The sequence below is a fragment of the Belonocnema kinseyi genome, chromosome 9 (assembly GCF_010883055.1).
Source record: "Belonocnema kinseyi isolate 2016_QV_RU_SX_M_011 chromosome 9, B_treatae_v1, whole genome shotgun sequence".
NCBI classification, from domain to species: domain Eukaryota; kingdom Metazoa; phylum Arthropoda; class Insecta; order Hymenoptera; family Cynipidae; genus Belonocnema; species Belonocnema kinseyi.
The window spans coordinates 19,753,608-19,762,123 of record NC_046665.1 but is presented as its reverse complement, the minus strand read 5'-3'; the positions used below and the strand labels follow the sequence as shown (position 1 = coordinate 19,762,123).

At 33.2% G+C, this 8,516-nt stretch overlaps 1 protein-coding gene across 11 annotated transcripts in view; it reads left to right on the top strand.

Moving 5' to 3' along the window:
• The window catches only part of LOC117179443, a 267,984-nt gene that overhangs the window by 36,589 nt on the left and 222,879 nt on the right, over positions 1–8,516 (top strand). For all 11 annotated transcript variants that reach the window (XM_033371257.1, XM_033371255.1, XM_033371252.1 and 8 more), the window contains one exon: positions 2,506–2,613. The gene's annotated coding sequence lies outside the window, so the exon portion shown is untranslated. The remainder of the gene's footprint in view (positions 1–2,505; positions 2,614–8,516) is intronic.

Below are 8,516 nucleotides of genomic sequence, written 5' to 3'. Positions count from 1 at the left end.
AAAATACGTGTCTTTTATTTTTCATCAAAGAATATTAAAAAAAATAATTCGCGTCAATTAAAATTTTGAAAGTAAATCCTGCATGGAATCACCCATATATATTTTTTTTTTTTTTGAAAATGCATTCATATATTTGAGAACCTTGAAATACCGTGAAATTGTTGCATGAACAAATTTAACTTTTGGATTTTCCATTATTTTATATGCTGTCCAAATTCGAATGTCTGAATGCTTTGCAGACTGAAAAATGTAAAAAAAACGTAAGGATTTTCGGGTAAATTTAAGAACAGTCAAGTTTAGAGCATTATTTTTTATACAAGGGGCAATGGGAAAAATTTGAAAACATTCATGAGTGAGGAAAACTGTTGTGAACAAATGGCAGTTGAGAAATTTAAGAAATAATAAAAATTGTTGCTTAAAAGTACAACAATGTACAATTATATTATCTTTAGTTCTAATCAAGATATTAAAGCGATTCCAACTGCAAACGGTAACGGACATGCTCTGTAATTATTTTGAATCGCCCGGAAGGGTGTGATCATATAATTTTTAATAAAAATCGCGATAATTTAGACTTTTTTTCGATGGAAAACAAGTGCAAGAAAGCAGCTCGCTTCTTTTTTTTGCTGCCGAAGACGTGCCAGGTGCCACCCAAGGATTCAGAACCACGGATCGAAAAAAGGGACGTGTGTTCGACAAGAAAAAAAGGGCCCAGGCTGCTTTCTGGCACTTGTTTTCCAACGAAAAAATATGTCTAGAAATATCGCGATTTCATAAAAAAATAAGACTATTACATCCTTCCGGGCAATTGAAAATAATTACAGAGCCTATCCGTTACAATTTGAATCGCTTTAATATCTTGATTAGAATCGAAGATAATATAGTTTTACATTTTTGTACTTCTAAACAACCATTTTTATTATTTCTTAAATTTCTCAATTGCAATTTGTTCACAAAAGTTTTTCTCATACTCATGAATTTTTTCAAATTTTTCCCATTGCCCCTTGTATAAGAAATAATGCCCTAAACTTGACTGTTCTTAAATGTACCCGAAAATCTTTACTTTTTTTACATTTTTCAGTCTGAAAGCACAAAATTATTTTTTAACATAAGCGTCTTCAAGCTCATTTACGTAGAACAAATTGAGCTTTCACATGACTATTTTTTTACTGCGCTAGCATTTTTTTTGCTGAGTTGTTAAGCTTCAATGGCAGATACCTACCATTTTCTCGCCGATAGTAATTATTATAATTTTATAGTTTTATTAAAGAGCCCTTAAAAAGTAAAAACTTTTTTTCAAATGCACTTCCCTTCCGATGAAAAGGCACAGAAAAAGCACTGGTGAACGGTACAGAGCCGCCTGTGCCGTTTCAGTGGCTGTTTGTGCTGATTTCGGCACCTACAAGAAACTGAGAAGTGATGCGACTGTCATATAATGGTCCCCGGTAAGAAGGCTTGCATTAAAAAATATTGAAAAGTGTCAAGCATCCAGTGATCACGTGAGAAATATTGAATACTTCTGGATCCCGTTTTTGTCCTCTCACTTTGATTCTCCACAGCAGTGGAAGTTATCTTTTAAATTGCATCCCTTTCTGTACCTAGCGCCGATAATATTTTTCTGAATGCTTTTGGATACCACAAAACAACCAAGAAATAGACCAATTTTGATCCCTTTTAAGTTAGCACATTTCGCTACTTTTGTTTACTGTTTTTCGAATAATAATGAGGTAAAAAGCTTATTAAAACATATAGCATCCGTCATTTTACGATGCCAGAATTAATTTCCACACAGACAGCCTTGACGAATCATAATTTTTTAAATTTTTTATCAATATTTTATATTTTTGTAATTAATACTATTTGAACACAGCGAACATTTTACGATAAAGAGATATATTCTTGCATACATCCCAACTATATTTTGCAAATTTATGCTTTTGGAGCGCGTTCGAATGCTTGAAACGAAAATTGTGTTTTTAATTTATTGGACGTTACGTCTGACAGCTCCAATCGGCTTTGAAAGGGATCGGAATCTTATTATTTGCGCCGTCTAATGAGGATTAAAAAACGAGGGACAGCAAAAGCATTCTTATGGAATCAAAAATTTTTATACCTTTTAATGAAAGGCTTCTTACAGGGTCCTTTTGTATTTGTCACGTACCAGGAGGGCAGAGTTATTTACAGTAGTTGGTCGTCACCAACCCGAATATCTTTTTAGAATTTTCCTAAAATCATTAACACTTATTTAATTTATGAATTTTTTCATCATACCTATTTTATAATTATAATCTATATACCAATATACTATTTTGGTGTTGAATTAAAATTTTTTGTCTTTTTTGGAGTATCTCATTCCATTTGCGAGATACGTTACATTCATTCCAGTTTTAAACATCTAAAAAAAAGTTAATGGTCTGGATTAATCGAAAACCGCAGGTTCTGAATTTCTAACTTTCTCAGATATAATTTCAAAAATTTTAACTTTTCTGTTTTAATCCCTTTCAGCTGTTCTACTTGGTAGCCTAGTCGCAGATATAAAGAAAACATCTGTTGGCGTGTAAAACTGGAATCTGAGTAGCTTCAAACGAGCAGCACTGGAACCGCATGGCAGAGGTATGTTAAGCTGGCACAACACTGTCAAGACATATAGATGTAACCTATTTCATAATTTAGGGCTAAATTTGGTACGTGGTCCCAAATTTTGGGCTTTTATTTTTTGTGAAAAATAGTGTTTGCGCTAGCTTGACGTTCAGCTGGCCGAATATTGCTGTAAAACGTAATAAAAATGATTTTACGGAAGTTCACCTTATAGAATAATTTAGGTCCCCTTTAGGGCTCTGGGAATATAATTAAAAATGAAAAAAACTGTTTAAACAATTTTTGTTTGAACAATCCTAGTAAAAATGAACTAAAGAAATTTCTTTTTCTACCCTATGTTAAGGCTCACTTAGAGCTCTATGAATATGATATTTGAATTTAACAAAAAATGGTTTAAACAAATTTACAAAAAAAATCTTTTCGTTTCTCTTGCATAATTTCAGGATCATTTAAGGCTCCTGAAATATCATCCACTCAAAGTCGTTCGATATTGTCCTAGCCCTTTTTTTGGTTATATATGGTGTTATGCCATTCTAACGTTAATGAAAATACGTGAAGAAAATCCTAAAACCTATTATTACCCTTCGCATAATTTAGGGCTTATTGATGACTAATTTGGGCCCGAGATTTCTAATTCTTGGTTTTTTAATTTTTTGTAAAAAATAGCGTTTGCGCTAGCTTAACGATAAACTCTGGCCGAACATTGCAGTAAAACGTACTAAAAATGATTTTTACGGAAAATTCACCTTATAGATTAATTTAGGGCTCATTTTGGGCTCCGGGAATATGATAATTAAAAATTTAGAAAAAAATTTTTAAACAATTATTGTTTAAACAAGTTTACCAACAAAAATTCTGTTCTTTTCGTTTCTCTTGCCTAATTTCAGGCTCATTTTAGGCTCCTGAAATATTATCGAAAGAAGGTCGTGCAATATTTCTTTTGCGCCGATATTTTTTATGGATGCTTTGGTTCGGGAGAATTCGTGACAGTTCGGGATATGTGGGAGATTCGAATGTACAATAGAAGAGAACTCAAAAATATTACTGAAAGTTATGTAAAATTTATTATTGTTACTGAGTGAATGGACTATAACTGGAAACTTGATCAAATTTGAAAAAAAGTAATTACTAGAGAGCGGATTTGAGTCACTGTGAAGTTGGCTGTCGAGCGCCACTCAGCTCTCACACGCGGGTAAATCCGTCTAGACCATCAATTGAAAACGTTCCAATTCAAAATATATTAGATAGGTACACCGTAAAAAAAGTTATGCTGAAAATCACATTCGACCGTAATTTAACCTATCAGACTTTTAAAACTAGACTGTGAATAAAATAGTAAATTAACGAGACCTCAATACTAAGTAACATTATCCTATAATTAAACTAAAATGAAATTACGTGCAGCATGTTATTTGCACTGATGGAGACTCGTTTCGGGCCTGAACGACAAATTGCGGAAAACCCCGAAGTCGCGAGCGGTCGACTGTTGAGCGACCAGCAGCAAGCAGACAGGCACGCGCCTAACCCGGCAAACAAAGGACGCATCATTACGACTTTTTTACGGTGGTTTTTCTTCAGGATGGCGTCCCATGGCAGTGCCAATCTTTACGCAAAACGGTAGCCAGCATCCAAATCCATAGGCTCGGGCGCTCGGCAATATACGCTGGAGACCCCATCTCACCAGAGCGGCTGTGACCAGGTATTGAATATTTTGGTCAATATTGCAGTTATTATTTCTAACAATTCTCAAGTTTAAAGTTATTGTTCAATGTTTTCAGATGTGTTAGTGGTAATTCCGTTTAATTTCATAAAGAATATCAAGTTTATTAATTATTTTTCTTGATGTACCAGAAACAAAATTTTTATATTTCCAATCGCGTCGGCAGTCGAAATAATTTTTTAAATAATTTTTTTAAATGACACATTCATGGTCCTCAGGACTCACAGAAGTTATCTAGTAAATTTTAAATAAATCCTACTGTCTGTTAAATAACAACGATCATTAACTTTTTCTATGAGCTTCACTGAGCTTCTATGAGCCTCCTAGATGTTTCTTTTGTTTACAAAATTCATTTAAGAATTTTTGTTCAAATTTTCATGTCAGCATCTATTGTCTGCTAGCGGTCGGGAGGGGATACTGGCTATTGTTAATAAATAATTGTAACTTTTTGCAGTTTGGTTTTTTTAAGGGAACCCTACGGAACATTTTGCATGGATTTATTTTTTTCTGGCGAATGTGTAAACATTTATTTAACCATGGTATAAAGTCGAAAAATACAACTTTTCAACAAATTTGAATTAGAACGATTTGTTTACAACAAATGGATAGCATGAAAAACATTTATTCAAGTATTTAACATATTTTATGCCTCCTGGATGTTTCTGTTGTTTATAAATTCCATTTAGGAATTTTTGTTCAAATTTTCATGTCAACGGCTATTGTCTGCTAGCGGTTGGGTGGGGATGCTGTCTATTGTTAATAAATAATTGTAACTTTTTGCAGTTGGATTTTGTTAAGGGAACCCTACGGAACATTTCGCAAGGATTTATTTATTGCTCGCGAATGTGGAAGCATTTACTTAACCATGGTAAAGTCGAAAAATACTAGTTTTCAACAAATTTGAATTAAAACGATTTGTTTACATCAAATGGATAGCGTAAAAAACATCTAAGTTTTAAACATATTTGCCGCTTCCTAGATGTTTCTGTTGTTTATTAATTCCATTTACGAATTTTTGTTCAAATTTTCATGTCTGCGGCTGTTCTGTGATAGCGGTCGGGTGGGGATGCTGGTAATTGTTAATAAATAATTGTAACTTTTTGCAGTTGAATTGTGTTAAGGGAACCTTACGGAACATTTCACACGGATTTATTTACTGCTCGCGAATGTATAAACATTTAATCAACCATGATAAAGTCGACAAACACTACTTTTCAACAAATTTGAATTACAACTCTTTGTTTACAACAAATGTGTAGCATAACAAACATTTATCTAAGTTTTAAACATATTTGATGCTTCCTAGATGTTTCTGTTGTTTATAAAATAGAATTAAGAATTTTTGTTCAAATTTTCATGTCAGCCGCTATTGTCTGCTAGTGGTCGGGTGGGGATGTTGGCTGTTGTTAATAAATAATTGTAACTTTTTGTCGTTGGATTTTGTTAAGGGAACCCTACGGAACTTTTCGCACGGATTTATTTATTGCTCGCGAATATGTAAACATTTATTTAACCATGGTAAAGTCGGAAAGCACTACTTTTCAACAAATTTGAATTAGAACAATTTGTTTACAAAAAATCGATAGCGTAAAAAACATTTATTTAAGTTTTAAACATATAGACTGCTTCCTAGATGTTTCTGTTGTTTCTAAAATAAATTTAAGAATTTTTTTTTAATTTTCATGTCTGCGGCTATCGTCTGCTAGCGGTCGGGTCGGGATGCTGGCTGTTGTTAATAAATAATTGTAACTTTTTGCAGTTGATTTTGTTAAAGGAACCCTACGGAACATTTTTCACGGATTTATTTATTGCTTGCGAATGTGTAAACATTTATTTAACCATAGTAAGGTCGAAAAATACAACTTTTCAAAAAATTTAAATTAGAACAATTTGTTTACAACAAATGTATAGCGTAAAAAACATTTATTCAAGTTTTAAACTTATTGAATCTTTCTAGATGCTTCTGTTTATTAATTCCATTTAAGAATTTTTGTTCAAATTTTCATCTCAGCGGTTATTGTCTGCTAGAAGTCGGGTGGTAATGCTGGCTACTGTTAATGAATAATTGTGACTTTTTGCAGTTGGATTTTGTTAAGGGAACCCTACGGAAGATTTTGGACGGATTTATTTATTTTTCGCGAATGTGCAAACATTTATTTAACCATGGTAAATTCGAAAAATGCTACTTTTCAACAAATTTGAATTACAACAACTTGCTACAACAAATATATAGCGTCAAAAACATTTATCTAAGTTTTAAACATATTTGATTCTTCCTAGATGTTTCTGTTGTTTATTAATTTCATTTAAGAATTTTCTTCAAATTTTCATTTCAGCGGCTATTGTCTGCTAGCGGTCGGGTGGGGATGCTTGCTAATGTTATTGAATAATTGAGTCAACCATAGATAGATAATTAAAATAAAACATAAAATTTAAATAAATAAAAAAACTGAAATAAAAAAAAATGCTCTAACTTCATCACGTACCTATACATCGTACATGAGTTTAGAATAACAACGGATGTACTAAGCATAATGAATCAACACAAAATGTGCCGAAGGGTTCCTTTAACAATAGAAAAATCTAGGAAGCATAAAATATGTTTAAAACTTAGATCAATGTTTCTCGCGCCATAGGTTTGTTGTAAACAAGTTTTTGTAATTAAATTTGGTTGAAAAGTAGTATTTTTCGACTTTACCTTGATTAAATAAATGTTTAAACATTCGCGAGCAATAAATAAATCCGTGCAATATGTTCCGTAAGGTTCCCTGAACAAAATCCAACTGCAAAAATTTACAATTATTTATTAAAAATAGCCAGCATCCCCACCCGACCGCTAGCAGACAATAGCCACTGACATGACATCTAGCCGTGTTACAGGCACGTGAATCTCATAGAAAAGTTAAAGATCGTAGTTATTTAACGGACAGTAGGATTTATTTAAAATTTACTAGATAACTTCTCTGCGTCCTGAGGACTATGAATGTGTCATTTAAAAAATTATTTAAAACAGTATTTCGACTCCCGAAGCGATTGGAAGTATAAAAAATTTTGTTTCTGGAACACCAAGAAAAAAAAATAAACTTAATATTCTTAATGAAGTTAAACTGACTTGCCACTAGCACAGCTGAAAACATTGAACAATAACTTAATTCTGAGAATTGTTATAAATAATAAATGCAAGTTTGACCAGAATATTTAATATATGGCCACAGCCGCGCGGGTGAGATGGGGGGCTCCAGCGTATATTGCTGAGAGCCCGCGCTTATGGATTTGTCTGCAGGCTGACGGACGGCCTGCTTCGCAACACTAGTAGAAAATATTAAATAGAATCAAAAATTATTTAATAACTATAATCATCTTCAAGTATTATTAAAATCAAATATTGCTTTAATTTTTATAAAAATCTGCAAATGATTAAGAGCCAAAAATTCCTGAAATGAAAAGATTACATGATAATTGCATGCGCATAATCGAATTATGAATGAGTATTTGATAACTCTAAATGCTATACAAGTATTTTTACAAACATAATAAGTGACAACAAATCGATAAAACGTAATAAAGTCGCAGGGATATTGAAACTACCTTAGTCAATTCATCGTATGCATAAACAGCATTAAATCTTGTAGAATAAGCAAATCAGCTGTTCGGCTGTTAGTACATCTATAATCGATATTCAGAATCGATGTCTGCTGAATGCCCTTCACCGTATTCATACTAGGCAGTCTGATTAGTCCATGAAAAATGAAACACGGAGACGTTTTTTTGGCCAAAGTCGGTTTTATTTTTCAACATACTCTCCTTTTAGGTCGATACAGCGAGTCCAACGATTTTCTAACTTTTTGATACCGTCCGAAAAGTACTCGATCGGAAGGTCTCCAAAATACGCCTCAGTTTCAGCTATGAGCTCCTCATTTGAGTAAAAACGCTTACCGGTGAGCCATCTCTTCAGGTTAGGGAACAAGTAATAGTCGCTGGGGGCCAGGTCTGGTGAATACGGTGGCTAAGAAACCAATTCGAAGCCGATTTCATGCAATTTTGCTTGTGCAACTAAGCATGAATGAACAGGCGCATTGTCGTGATGATAAAGCGATTTTTTCTTCTTCATATGCGGTCGTTTTTCGGCGATTTCGATTTTCAATCGGTCCAATAATGATGAATAGTATGCTCCGGTTATGGTTTTACCTTTTTCAAG